Source organism: Periplaneta americana, chromosome 15 (assembly GCF_040183065.1).
Source record: "Periplaneta americana isolate PAMFEO1 chromosome 15, P.americana_PAMFEO1_priV1, whole genome shotgun sequence".
Lineage (NCBI taxonomy): Eukaryota > Metazoa > Arthropoda > Insecta > Blattodea > Blattidae > Periplaneta > Periplaneta americana.
In genome coordinates, this window is record NC_091131.1 from 172,331,199 (window position 1) to 172,344,752 (window position 13,554).

The 13,554-nt window shown below is 34.7% G+C and overlaps 1 protein-coding gene across 1 annotated transcript in view; it reads right to left on the reverse strand.

Moving 5' to 3' along the window:
* Window positions 1-2,719: 2,719 nt before the first annotated feature.
* The window catches only part of LOC138715536 (uncharacterized), a 58,081-nt gene continuing 47,246 nt past the window's right edge, over window positions 2,720-13,554 (reverse strand). Inside the window, exon 7 of the mRNA XM_069848578.1 lies at window positions 2,720-2,838. The gene's annotated coding sequence lies outside the window, so the exon portion shown is untranslated. The remainder of the gene's footprint in view (window positions 2,839-13,554) is intronic.

Consider the following 13,554-nt stretch of genomic DNA (forward strand, 5'->3'; position numbering starts at 1 on the left):
CAAAGAAACCATCTTCAGATCAATTACTAAGAGAAAATTATATTGCGAAAAACAGTGAAATATTATATGAAGTGAAAAGGAGAACATAATGGATAACAATGGTGCACATTTTTTTCTGGTACTTGTAATTTTTACGAATATATATCTCATGCGTCATTGCTATATGATGCTCTTGATCAGTGATGGCACTAGGCTTTGCGAGTCCTAGGCAAACCTATATTCAAGACCCCATATCAATATGACGACAATAATAATAATAATAATAATAATAATAATAATAATAATAATAATAATAATAATAATAATGATAATAATAATTTTTATTAACAGGGCTACAATGTAAACTACATATCTTGTTTCTCCATTCTTCTCTTGCCTCCCAATCCCGTTCTTCCAAGCCTCTCTCCTTCATTCCACTTGTTATATCGTCCATCCAGGTTTTCCTTGGTCTTCCCCTCTTTCCTCTTCCTGGCGGATTCCATTCCAAAATCTGTCTGGGCAATCTTGTTTCTGGCATTCTACGTACGTGGCCATACCATTCTAATTGCTTGTAGCTAACGAAATCTAACAATGTCTAATGGCTGTGTTTCGAATTTTTTTCCAATTTGAATGTCTAGTGGAACGTCTAAAACAATTGAAGAGTTCACTGCAAGAATGATGGATGTCATTTGGAATACATTTTTCAGGAGAAGCAATTGAAAGTTTGAAATGCTTAGCGCTCAAAACTTAACTGTGATTTTCCAATCATTACTGGACAATGACTATCAGTGTTAATGTCATATAACTCTCTATGTACATGCTATATGTCTTAAGGTATGCATTGGCAGTCTTGGTTCATTTTCGACAAGAAAGTGACATCCATCATTCTTGCAGTGGACTCTTCACTTCATTTCAGTGGAGAGGAGTTTCAATCTCAGTTCGTGTTTAAATGCCACGTTTCCGCCCCATATGTTGTAGTACTCCTTATTATAGATTTGGAGTTTTGTTTCAATTGTTATTATCTTATCCCACCAAACTCCATTTAACATAGCTATTGCGATCTACCTTTCTGAATTCTATATTTAATGTCACTTTCCTGGCTGTATATTGAGTTAATGTTTACCCCCAAATATTCACACTCCTCACATCCTTTTATACATCCTATTTCATCTTCCAAATCCAAATCTTTCATTTCCTCCCCACAGGACATATAAAGTGTTTTCTCTAAATTTATTTTTAAACCCCGTTTATTGTATTCTTCTATAAGTTTTCTGGTCATATATTCTATGTCCTCATAGCCCTGTGCTATAACTAGCTGGTCGTCTGCAAATAACAGAGTATAAATTGTAGAATTCTCAGTAGATATTCCCATATCTTTACACTTCTTCCAATTTTGTAAAGCTTGTTTTATATATATCTTAAATAAAGTTGTGGATAAACTACACCCATAATAACTTAATAATAATAATAATAATAATAATAATAATAATAATAATAATAATAATAAATTAATAATAACAGAAGTAGTAGTATATTAAACTACTCGCCATATTATGAAACTGAATTCTGACCATGCCTTCATTTTTAGTCCGTGATATAGCTTGTAACATAAATATAGCACAATAAAATTTATATTGAGTGACAATGTGAGGTAATTTTACATTCATTATTAGGTAATGGAATATTTATAAACTTTATAATTCAATAAAATATACATTTATTGGCGTTGTATAACGTGTTTTGAACATTTCAAATTTAATTCAACAATTTGTGGTAATTATTTTAGCTTTATCATTATTTATAATATTTCCTCATTGCTGATCGAAAGTGCGTGTGGAGCAGGAGGAATGGAAATACGAATTCCAAGAAAGGCGATCGAGTGAGAATGAATGAACGAACGAACGAATGAATGAATGAATGAATGAATGAATGAATGAATGAATGAATGAATGAATGAATGAATGCACTTTGAAAGCTAGACTCTGGTGTCAATTATATATTATTGTATTCCATTAAAGATGAAAATAAATAAGAATGTGGAAATATAAGAAGAAATAACACGTAAATAAAGGGAAATATAGGTATCTGAATGAAAAACCAAATTTTAAATACTTGCAGTCGCGTGGCCTTTTCAGGAGCGAGACCCTAGGCGACTGTCTATTTCGCCTTATGTAGCTCGCCTCTGCTCTTGCTCATCTCACGCTCTTCCCTCTCATATAAGTTCCCAATGATCAATTACATTACGTCCTGTCAATACGTAATTTTACTACCTTATATATAGATACTATTTTAATGTTCGTTTTATTCTATTTTAACCAATGACATTTACATGCACCATTGTTTTCCATTATGTTCTCCTTTTCACTTCATATAATATACTTCACTATTTGTTCGCAATATAACGTACTCTAGGTTTATTAATTGATCTGAAGATGCTTCCTTCGAACCGAAAACGTTAATCATTTATCTTCCAATATGTAAAAATAGCATCTGTGTGTTCAATCACATTTGTATACTGATAAGTTTGACGGTTGTTTTTTTTTTCCTTGTTAGGAGGGAGGGAGGGAGGGAATATCCCACGCACTATACCCCCCCATATGGGATGAGTTGCGTGCCCACCGATCCTCTACGCGTACCGACCTCTTAACGACCGATCCCTACAAGACAACAGAGTCTATATACCATTCCTTCTTCGGCAACGCCCACCCAAGGCTCCCTTAACGATCCGAGGCGGAAGTCCTACTCTGAGAAGGTCTGGCCCTGGGTTCCGTTGCAGAAGCTATCCGTCATCACTTGAATACAATCCACGGAGGCCGGTCGAGAGAGCCAGCAGCTTCGGAGGGCCGCCTGTAGAGCGATCTGAAAACCAGAAGAAGTAACGGAATGATGAATGAAAGGATGATAGGGGAGGAAAGGAAGTGGCGAAGATGAGTGGGGTTCCAATCACCTGATAAAGTTACCTGATATTCATCAATAGGAGTGAGGGAAAAACCCCGAAAAACCTCACCTAGGCAACTCGTCCCGACCGGAGATCGAATCCTGGCTCGCTGGGTTCGGAGTTAGACTTGCTAACCCCTCAGCCACAACGGTGGACTTGACGGTTGTTACATAAATTTTGAATATTATTGCACAGCTTATCGAACCCAAATCAAGTAATGAGATAGGTTTGGAAGTAAATCCCGAGAAGACAAAGTAGTGTGACCAGAACATAGCACGAAATGGAAATGTAACAATTGTAAATTTATTCTTTGACAAGGTGAACAATTTCAAATATCTTCGAGCAGCAATAACAAATGACACTCGAGAAGAAATTAAACGCAGAATAAATAACGGAAATGCCTGCTATTATTCGGTTGAGAATCTTTTGTCATCAAATCTGCTTTCAAAAAACTGAAAGTTAGAAATGTTAAATGTTATATTTTATTTAATGACGCTCTCAACTGCCGAGATTATATCAGCGTCGCCGGTGTGCAGGAATTTTGTCCTGCAGGAGTTCTTTTATATGCCAGTAAATCTACTGACATGAGCCTGTCGCATTTAAGCACACTTAAATGCCATTGACCTGGCCCGGGATCGAACCCGCAACATCGGGCATAGAAGGCCAGCGCTATACCAACTGCGCCAACCCGGAAAGTTAGATTTTATAAAACAGCTATATTAACGGTTGTGAAAATTGGACTCTCACTTTGAGAAAGGAACAGAGGTTAAGTGTGTTCTAGAATAAGGTGCTTACGAAAATATTTGAAGCTGAGGGGAATGAAGTTACAGGAGAATGGAGGAAGTTATACAACGCAGAACTGCACGCATTGCATTCTTCACCTAACATAATTGAAACATTAAATCCAGACGTTTGAGTTGGACAGGGAATGTAACAAGTATGGGTGAATCCAGAAATACATATAGAGCAGGATGCAGAACTCAAAGAGATAGAGGTAGAAGCATGAGGAAAGCATTGGTTTCCCTTCAACAATCCACCGGCGTTGAATGACTTCTCCGTGACTCGTCTGCAACCATGTGGCGGAATACAACAAACCTGTGCTCACGGAAAAAATGACGAAAGTTTTTCCGACCACAATAATTCTGTAGCCCGGAGGAAAAAGGTTTTAAGTCAGTTTTTTGTGAAAATGAGATTTTTATATATTCTGAAAGTGGAAACAATTCTCTACAGTCTGGCAAAATGGTTAAAGTCAAATAAGACTCCTGACTGGATTTATAGAGCGTAACAAAATATCCATATCCTAAGTACTTTTTGAATCGAGCACACGCAAAATAAAGGACTTAAGAATATTTAATACTTTATTCCTTACAAACATCACATGTTTACTTTCCATGAGTCCCTATTAAAAAGGTCTAACTTGTATTTTAGCTATTTTATCACATACTGATGACCTTTCCTTTTAAAACTTTAAGCACTAGATAAACAGTCCTATAATGTTTAAGACCTATTTTGCATTCCTAATAATTTACATTTCTCATTTATTTTGATATGGAAAAGATCTTATGTTTACATAGTCCCTTCTACTCAGTTTGGGTTCTATTTTTAAAAGGGCTTAAGTGCGGCTATTTTTACAAATAATCAAGAAAGTTGTTAAATGAGCAACATTACTTATTTTAGAAGAAATATAAACAAATAATATGCAGAAAAAACCTCTAAATTAAAAAAAAAAACTATAATTTACAGCAATTTCAATCTTTCTACTGCTCTCCTGAAAAGTAAAAAAAAATTTTACTTTTAACCTTTTTCCTCCCGGCTACAGAATTATAACAATAAACTGATCACAAATGAGACAACGCGCTTTGTGATTATTTTCAATACAGAAGTATTCATTTTCCCCATTGTTCTTTAAACTACTACTTTCCGACCGATATTGCTTCGAATTCCATCTCTAGACAGTGAATACAAATCTTCTGTACTTTGTCATGTGGACGATGAGTGACCTTGGAGGAAGGAATGAATGACTAGTCCGGCTCGTGACGAATGCAACAATTGGAGTGCAGTTCTGCATCGCTGATATAAAGTGTTAGAAGGAAGACCTGACAGCCATTCCAAGATAAATGAGCCTAAGTGGTAAAAATTAAATTTGTGATAATAAAATTTATTTTGACTTAGAGAGCTTCTGAATAGTGTAAATTGCCAGATTCCAAAAAAATATATATTTATTTGTATTTTAACTCTCATTTTTTAAGGTCTCAAAACAATGTAGGTAGTAATCTTGTTTTTGAAATGTAAATTTGTATCCCTATGTTCTCACTATTGATATAGCCAAATCAGTTTCCTTAAGATGGTATGCTTGCTACTTCTTATTGGTAGAACCTATTAGGTACATGGTGGACAGTGTGATTTTGTATTTTGTTATTTCCTATAATTATTGTGACAATGTATAAAGATAGCCATCTTCTTGTCCTGTACGGAACTAGAAAAGATATAAAGTTTGTTTTGCACGTTAATGAAAGAAGGTAAGTGCACAATCTTTTATAGAAGTTAAGTAAGTACCGCTCTCATAACGTCACTAATTTTAATTAGATTTTTAATAAGGCATTTTTAAAGGAAATAAGGTTCCGTACAGAACAGTTCCGTATGGGACAGTTCTGTACAGGACAATTACTAACAGAACTCGAGGTTGCTGTATTGTTGATTATTGGTGTTTTATGTAGAACATTTGAATTTGTTTCATAGGCTATATGAAGAGCTCAAGAACAAACAATGGGAAAAAGTAGCAGCGATCTCCAAAATTCAGCAAAGTCACTGTTTTTTACCATGACTGTGAAAGCGTTCTTGTTGCCACAACAGCCCGATCAGAAATGTGTAGACACAGCATCTTTAAAGAATTAACCACATTAACCACTCTAACAAGGGAAGGGTTTCGGCTCGAACAGGAATTTTTGGTTAAAAATTTGTACAGAGACTTACCTCACAATGGGGATGAAGACCGTAAAAGCATTCATTTGTGTAACCCTCCATTTGGTTGGTATTGGTCAATACACTTCTTTAAAGATGTACATGAGGATTCTCCATAAATTCATGATACAGCATGGAGTAGAACAATAAGCACAACACGCAAAAGCAATACCTAAACAATCTTCTGAATCACACTCCAGTGCTGAAAAATCAAATGCCACCTGAATTACATTTTTGAAGTTCAAGACTTGTTCAGGATTCACGTAACAAGCTGACTGCCAGGAATATTGAAGCATAGGGTGGTACACTGGAGCAGACAACTGGTTATGAATAACAGAGTGCATTTTCATTATAAACACTCGATTTCCCAAGTTAAGTTCTGGATTCTCAGCAAGAGTCCTTATGCAATCTGCTATATTCCGAGCATAATATTGTCTAAGGAAATAGATATCCAGAGGCTGGATAAATTTAGTTTTTTTTAGGTGGCATGATCATACATTCCATGTCCTAGTCTTGGAATGATTCATTTATTAAGGTCGTGTTCTTGTGCACATTCAATGACTCACACAACAGTGTACATTCTTGATTAGCTGCAATATTTTCGGATAGAACGTTGGAGAGAAATGTTTTTAAATGGGCTTCAGACATTTTACCAGTCGCACTAGCTTCTAGGCTAGGCTAGGCTTACGGGTAAGGTGTCCCATCCCCTTAACTTGTGCAGTGCTCTCCCCATCCCCCAACCTGTACAGTGCTCTAACAGACAAACCACACATTACACAAACGAATGCTTTTGGGAGCTTTACAGAGATGTAAAGATGGGCTTGTATAGAAATTTTGGATACGAAATTCCTGTTCGAGCCGAAACCCTTCCCTTGTAAGAAGCCTATATTACGAGATTTACTCTGACTCGTCACTTACAGCAAATGACTCAGAATCAGACGCTATAGCTAGAGATATAAGTCTTCAGAATGTGAAAATATGTCTCCTCTAGAACAAAGCCATCACAACCTAAAACATCCCATGAATCTGGAAGATTTAAATCCTAGAAAGTTCATTGAAGTTGAATTGACAAGTGATAAGGGACTAAAGCATAAATATCATACTATATGCAGTGCTGTCATGGTGGAGGTCATACGGGGTCATACATCATATGAGAACCTACAATTTTTTTTTTTTAATTAATTGTATGGGGAAAAGAAAATTTTGTCTGTACGGAGGCATACAGCATATGGGTGCCTAAGTTTTGTACATGTACAGATCTTAGATCATCTCTTGGTGTTCTTAATGTATTTTGTTTGATGTTCATGAACAAAAATTGTCCACCTCTGCAGCACAGGAATCCAGAATTATATAAAATAATGGTTGAAAAACAAGACGTGCTGCAAATACACACTCCAAGATTCATAAAGACAAGTATGCATCTACAGTGGTGCTACATGGTATATTCTTTAAATCAAATTTGTTGTACAATTAAAATGTAAAGCAAAACAATTTCTTTACTTCTTCTTTAATACTAATAAAATCATTAAATGACAGTTGGAAAGATAAAGAGAGGAGAGTAAAATATATTTCAAGGGAAAAAACAAGGGATGGGGCATATGGCCAAGGAAAAAATTACCATGACAGCACTGACTATATGTAATGGCAAGGTTGAGAACAAAGGTATTAAAGTACTTTTTTTTTTAAGCAGACAACCAAAAATGACAAACATTTTAAGCTAGATGAGGAATCCTCTTCATTTCAAAGCATTGTCAAAGTGTCTCAGATAAGAAGAATCTAAATGATTCTGATATTGTTAGAAAAGGAGCTGACATATTGTATTATAAATTTAACTGAAGGTTCTTAAATTGAAATAAACTTGCAGTTTAATGTACAGTATAATACATAATCATTAACATATAACTTCTTATGGTTAAATTCAGCAGATCAATCTGACCGTTTCATGACAAAATTTCCTCTAATTGCACATTGCTGTCCCATAAAATACATGTAAAATTTATAAAAATAAATATTTGTTATATTAAAATTACATTATTACCTCCAAAAAACAAAAAAACTCTCAAAGAAGACTTCTAATTCACAAGTGTCCCGTATGGAACTTTTTGACTGTCCCATACGGAACCAAGTATTTCTGGTTAATTCGTAGCAGTTACAAGGTTTTTTTAAGAAGTAACTATTTTTATAAAATGTTTCAGTGCCTACAAGTTCATGGAAAAAATTTCAGTTACTTAAGGAATCAGATATCACAGATTTTTGCCATCAAAGTGCTTGTTGACTATTGAGGTGTCTAAAAAATGTCCCGTACAGAACCTCATTTTATTTAGATATTTCTCAGAAAATAAAATTCAGTAAACTATTCTGTTTCAGGAAGAGGGTCCTTCACACTTTAACAAAATTATTCATTTATCACTGAACATATTTTACCAAAGATATAAATTTTATAGACAATTATATTTCCAAAGTTGCTGTCTAAAGTGTCCCGTACGGAACCTGGAATGGCTGCTGAGGAAAAAAAGACCATTGGGGAGGCCGAGACGTAGGTGGGAGGATAATATTAAAATAGATTTGAGGGAGGTGGAATATGATGGTAGGGACTGGATTAATCTTACTTAGGATAGGGACCGACGATGGCAGGCTGATGTGAGAGTGTCAATGAACCTATGGGTTCTCTAAAAGCCATTAGTAATTAAATATTATTAATATTGTTATAATAATAATAATAATAATAATAATAATAATAATTATATTATTATATCGAAATTTAATAAAAAGTATTATTTTATGAGAAAAAAAATTGATTTTAAGTACCCTATAATGAATGTACCACCTGTATATTTTAATCGCATAATTTAGAAAGGAACTAAGTAAAAATTTGCACTTGTTTGTGGTGAAATGATTAATACTTCCATGAAGTATTGATTTGCAAAGAAAGGAACTTAGTCAAACCTTTCCCTGTATCCCTAACATCAAGTTGACATTTATAGTACGGGACTGGTACACTCGTATTTAGCATATTCATGAAAATAAATTTCTTTGATCTTCTAAAATGTAGCATATTTTGACTTCATTCTTTTCTAAAAAGTGCTATCCTTTGTAATATTAATACAATACTCACTTTCATTTGATCATGAATTAACGCAACGCAAATCAGATAACAGTCCCATATGTGGTTAGGGAGGATTTCCAAGTTTCATTAGTGTTAGAATTATTATTATTTATTGAAATGGGTATAAATATAGAATTTAAACTATGTTAATAATGTACAGTAGTGGCAAAAAAAAAACGGACCGACCCTTGTAGCTGATTTCAGAGCCTTGTTCACTCCAGAGCCACGATAGACTGGTAACTAAGACTTTCGTGGTTCGAATCCTGCCTGGGAAGGAAACTTTTTTTTGTTCCTTATTCAAATTTATTCCCAATACTTTTCGATTGCAGCGATATTTTACTACTTAATTAACTTACTGTTCCCAGAACATGAATTTTACCAGATTATTTTCTAATGGTTTTCGAAATGGGCTACGTCAGCAGTCGAAACTACAATTTCAATAGATCACTCATTATCTTGTGAATGAGGGCATGGCATGAGCAGTGGCTCATTTCAGGGATTTTGATTATTCCGTCGGTCCAGTTTTTTTTGCCACTACTGTACATACCGTACATTGTCAAAAACTTGCATTTTGCTATAATCGGTAGACCTACTATGAACTTTTATAAGATCGTTAAAAGAAAAACAAAAGAAAATAATCCTTACAATACAAATGTTAATATATTTTAATACTAATTAATAATATTAACACACGTAATTATGTAACATCTCAATTATTCTGAATATTTCCTTTCTAAAAGCTACAAATTTTTTATAATCGTCTGGTTTTATGGCGGAAAGCTGTAGCCTCATTTCTGCTTAACTGCATTACTCTATTGCAGTAATTTGTTTTCAGGATAAATATGCAGAGAATCCAGATATGAAACTGATAAATATTATATTTCTCTTTAGATCTTTAATAGTATTAATGATATTAATCAAAATGAAATACAATAATTAAGTTATTAATATTTATTTTGTAATTTTACGATTATACTATAATTATTGTTATTGATGATGTTTCATGTTTTTATTGATTCGTATTTTCGTGATTTCGTATACCTACATTTTGCAGTAGGCCTGTTCTCCAAATTTAAAATACTATTTAAATATAATTTGCGATTCATCGAATGCCACACTGTCAGAATCGCTGAATTATACGATTTATTTTGTTCGTATTTATTGATAAGAAAGGATTGCCATAAAACAATGTAATGTATTAAAACCATAAAACATCATTGTGCTCAGTAATTTTTAAAATGCGTCGCGATTTCGGTAGTGTTTTTAAATGTGCTTGTCCAATCGAGGCTTAAAATTATCAGCCTCCCATATAAACATTCATTCCTATAATCGCCATTGACGCTATAAAACGTAAATGTTTTTATTCCCTACTTATTGCTGCAGTTTTCAAGCAAGAATCGAATTTATAACTTAGAAATCTTACCTCAATGGGAAGAGGTTCATCCTGGTTGTCCCATGAGAATCGAACCGAGCTCCTTAATTCACATACTGTCCATAAAACACTATTTTTGCTTGCTTTAATTGAAATCAAAACTCAAAATGGCGGTTCAATATGTCATTTGCATTGTTGAAGACGATATTGTTATGCGTTGAGCAATGAATGCCAATTACATAGAGAATGAAAAAATGGAACTAACGTCAGTGAGTAGAAGCTGTAGCACAATCTCGTTTGCAATGCCATAAGTTCGAAAACAACTTCATTTTAACCTTTAAAGGCACACATTGAGTCACCAGCGAATAGGGATTATAAAGAATGGTCACTGAGCGAATTTTCCTGTGTTTTGTTTCTCTGTGCACCAGCGTTTAGTTCCACTTTCAAGCGCTAGAGGTTAGTGTAATCGAGCATATGCTGAGATAATAATTGAGTATAGAGTTGAGACACAGGATCCAAACATCGCCTACCTTATTGCATAATCCAGTAACGCTTTGCTTCAAATAAATTCAAGTTAACAGCTTACCCTTATTTCTCAATGACAAAATATAATAATAATTTTTTATATTTCAGACATAATAAATTATATTATAAAATAATATAACATATTATAAAACTATGTATCAAATTCGTTTAATATTTGTATATAATATAATATAGGTAAATGGTTTTACTTCTCATAAGAGTTTTGTTTTTCCATTTACACTGCTATCAAATCATTATATATTTTAATGGTTGTTGGGGTCAACGTCTCAACTCTCATTATAAAGGAACTCTAGAGTCTAGACATTACAGTTAATGACGGATTTATTATTTTATGGATCCAATTTATTTTATTTGAGTACATAATGTACCTAGATGTGTTAATTATGTGTTATATTTCCGATGTGTCGACTGCTAGCTGGTGTGATGTCAGTGCCAACTCTAGGGAGAAAGCAGAATCTCACGCTCTAGCCGGCTTGAAGGTCATTGAAATCAGTCTGGCTACATCAAAGGTACCGACGCGAAGTGTCCATTCTTTATAATCCCTATTCACAGGAGTCACTTCCCACAATCTAGTCGGAGTTTGCCTTCGAGTCAAAAACTTGGCGATCATTGCCGAGAAACCAATTGTAAAATTACAGTAGGAACTAGACATTTTCTGCCATTCGACGAATCGTAAATTATGTTTAAATAGTATTTTAAATTTAGAGAACAGGCCTATATATATATATTAGTTGTCTATAATGCCGTTTGACATTTTCTGACAGCCAAATATTAATTTACAGTCACTGATAAATTTATCGCACTCCCTCTATCTCTCCATAAGTCTTCTCCTATGCCCTTTTCCATGTTGTCATAGGTCTTCCTCTTTTTCTCCTTCTTGATGGGGTCCAATCAAATGCCAACCTTGGTAATCTTTCAGCATTCATTCGCATCATATGCCCATACCATATTAGTTATTTTGTGAAAATATCCTCTACAATATCTTTCTTAACTTGCATTTTCTCTCTGATTATATCGTTCCTAATTCTGTCTCTTCTTGAAATGCTTGCTGATTGTCTCCAATAATCCATTTCTAAGGCCAAAATCATGAACTAAATCATTTAATAACATGTGATCTACACATTATAATATCATATTGGCGGTAAAACAGAAATCTTTCTGCACTTTCTCCACAAATGAAGACCAGATATTAATTGATTATGTTTCTAAACACAAATCCCTGTTCGACATGAGCCAAAAAGAAGAACCAACGTAAACAATAACTAATCTATATTTTGCAACAACCAGAACTGTTAATACAATTGAGTAAAATGATTCATAATTGAAGGACACACACACGATGCGGCAGATTTAGCTAGGTACTGAAGCAAAGGTTTGATCGATGGACAAGAAATATTTTGCATCAAATCGGATGAAGTTATAAGATATCTTGGCATTACTTTTAATGATGAAATAAAATTTAATGCGGCGCAACTAATTGAAAAACTGACAAAAAAATCTTAATCAGCTGGTCACTTCACCCTTACTCATGCCTGACCAAAAGATAAATATATTAAATCAATATATCTGGCCTCAGTTGGTTTACCCCTTCCAATGTGCTCCTTTAAAAGATCTTAAAGTGAAATTTCTATCTGATATTGACAAATTAATTCGCAGCGCTGTTAAGGAAATAATTAACATTCCTACTGACACCTCGGATGCTATGTTGTACGCACCAAGAAGATTGCGAGGTTTAGGAGTACTTAAAGCCCAGTGGGAAGCTTACCTTCAGCACTTAAATATTTGTCAAAGACTTTTACACGTTGACAACCCTCATGTAGCAGCCACTCGAAATCTTCCAAACGAAATTGAACATTGCATCAAACAATTACCAATTACCTTCGATTGCTCTGAACGTTTTTCTTCTCAAAAACTAAAAAGCATTGTGTGAAGATTCTTTTCATCAATGGAGCAAATTGAAAAGTAAAGGTTTGGGAGTTGTTTTCTATTCTCACTGGAAGAAAGGTAATTCGTGGATCTCAACCAAAAAGGGACTTTCGAGCAGTCAGTGGACGCAAGCCATTAAGATGAACTGTAATACAATACCTGTACGTACTCTCCCCGGTAGAACTCTTGACTCAACCCGTTGCAGAAGATGCGACGAGCAAGAAACGCTTCCTCACGTCTTGGGTTTCTGCCATCATGGAGAATTGCTCCGAATCAACAGACATAATACGGTTCGTTCTCTCATCGCAGCTTCAATCCGTCAGAATGCTTCCTATGAGGTTTATGAGGAGGTTGGTTGCGTCTCTTCTGATGGCTCTACTAGACGGGCTGATATCATCATAATTGATCGGCAGAAGGATAAGGGTGTCATTCTTGATCCCACAATCCGTTTTGAGATGCATGAGCAACAGCCACATGAGGCGTGTCGTGAAAAACAAGTCATATATGAGCCTTGTTGTCAGCATCTTGGAGCACAATACCACATTACACATTGGACAGTTTTTGGGCTCATGTTCGGTGCCCATGGCACGATCCCACGTGAAACTTTAAATCAACTTAAACAATACAAAATTTCTGATGCAACGATTGATGCCATAGGATCTCACGTGTTAAAATCATCCTTAGCTATAATTAGTAATCATTTGTAGCCAACAAAATTTTTATTGT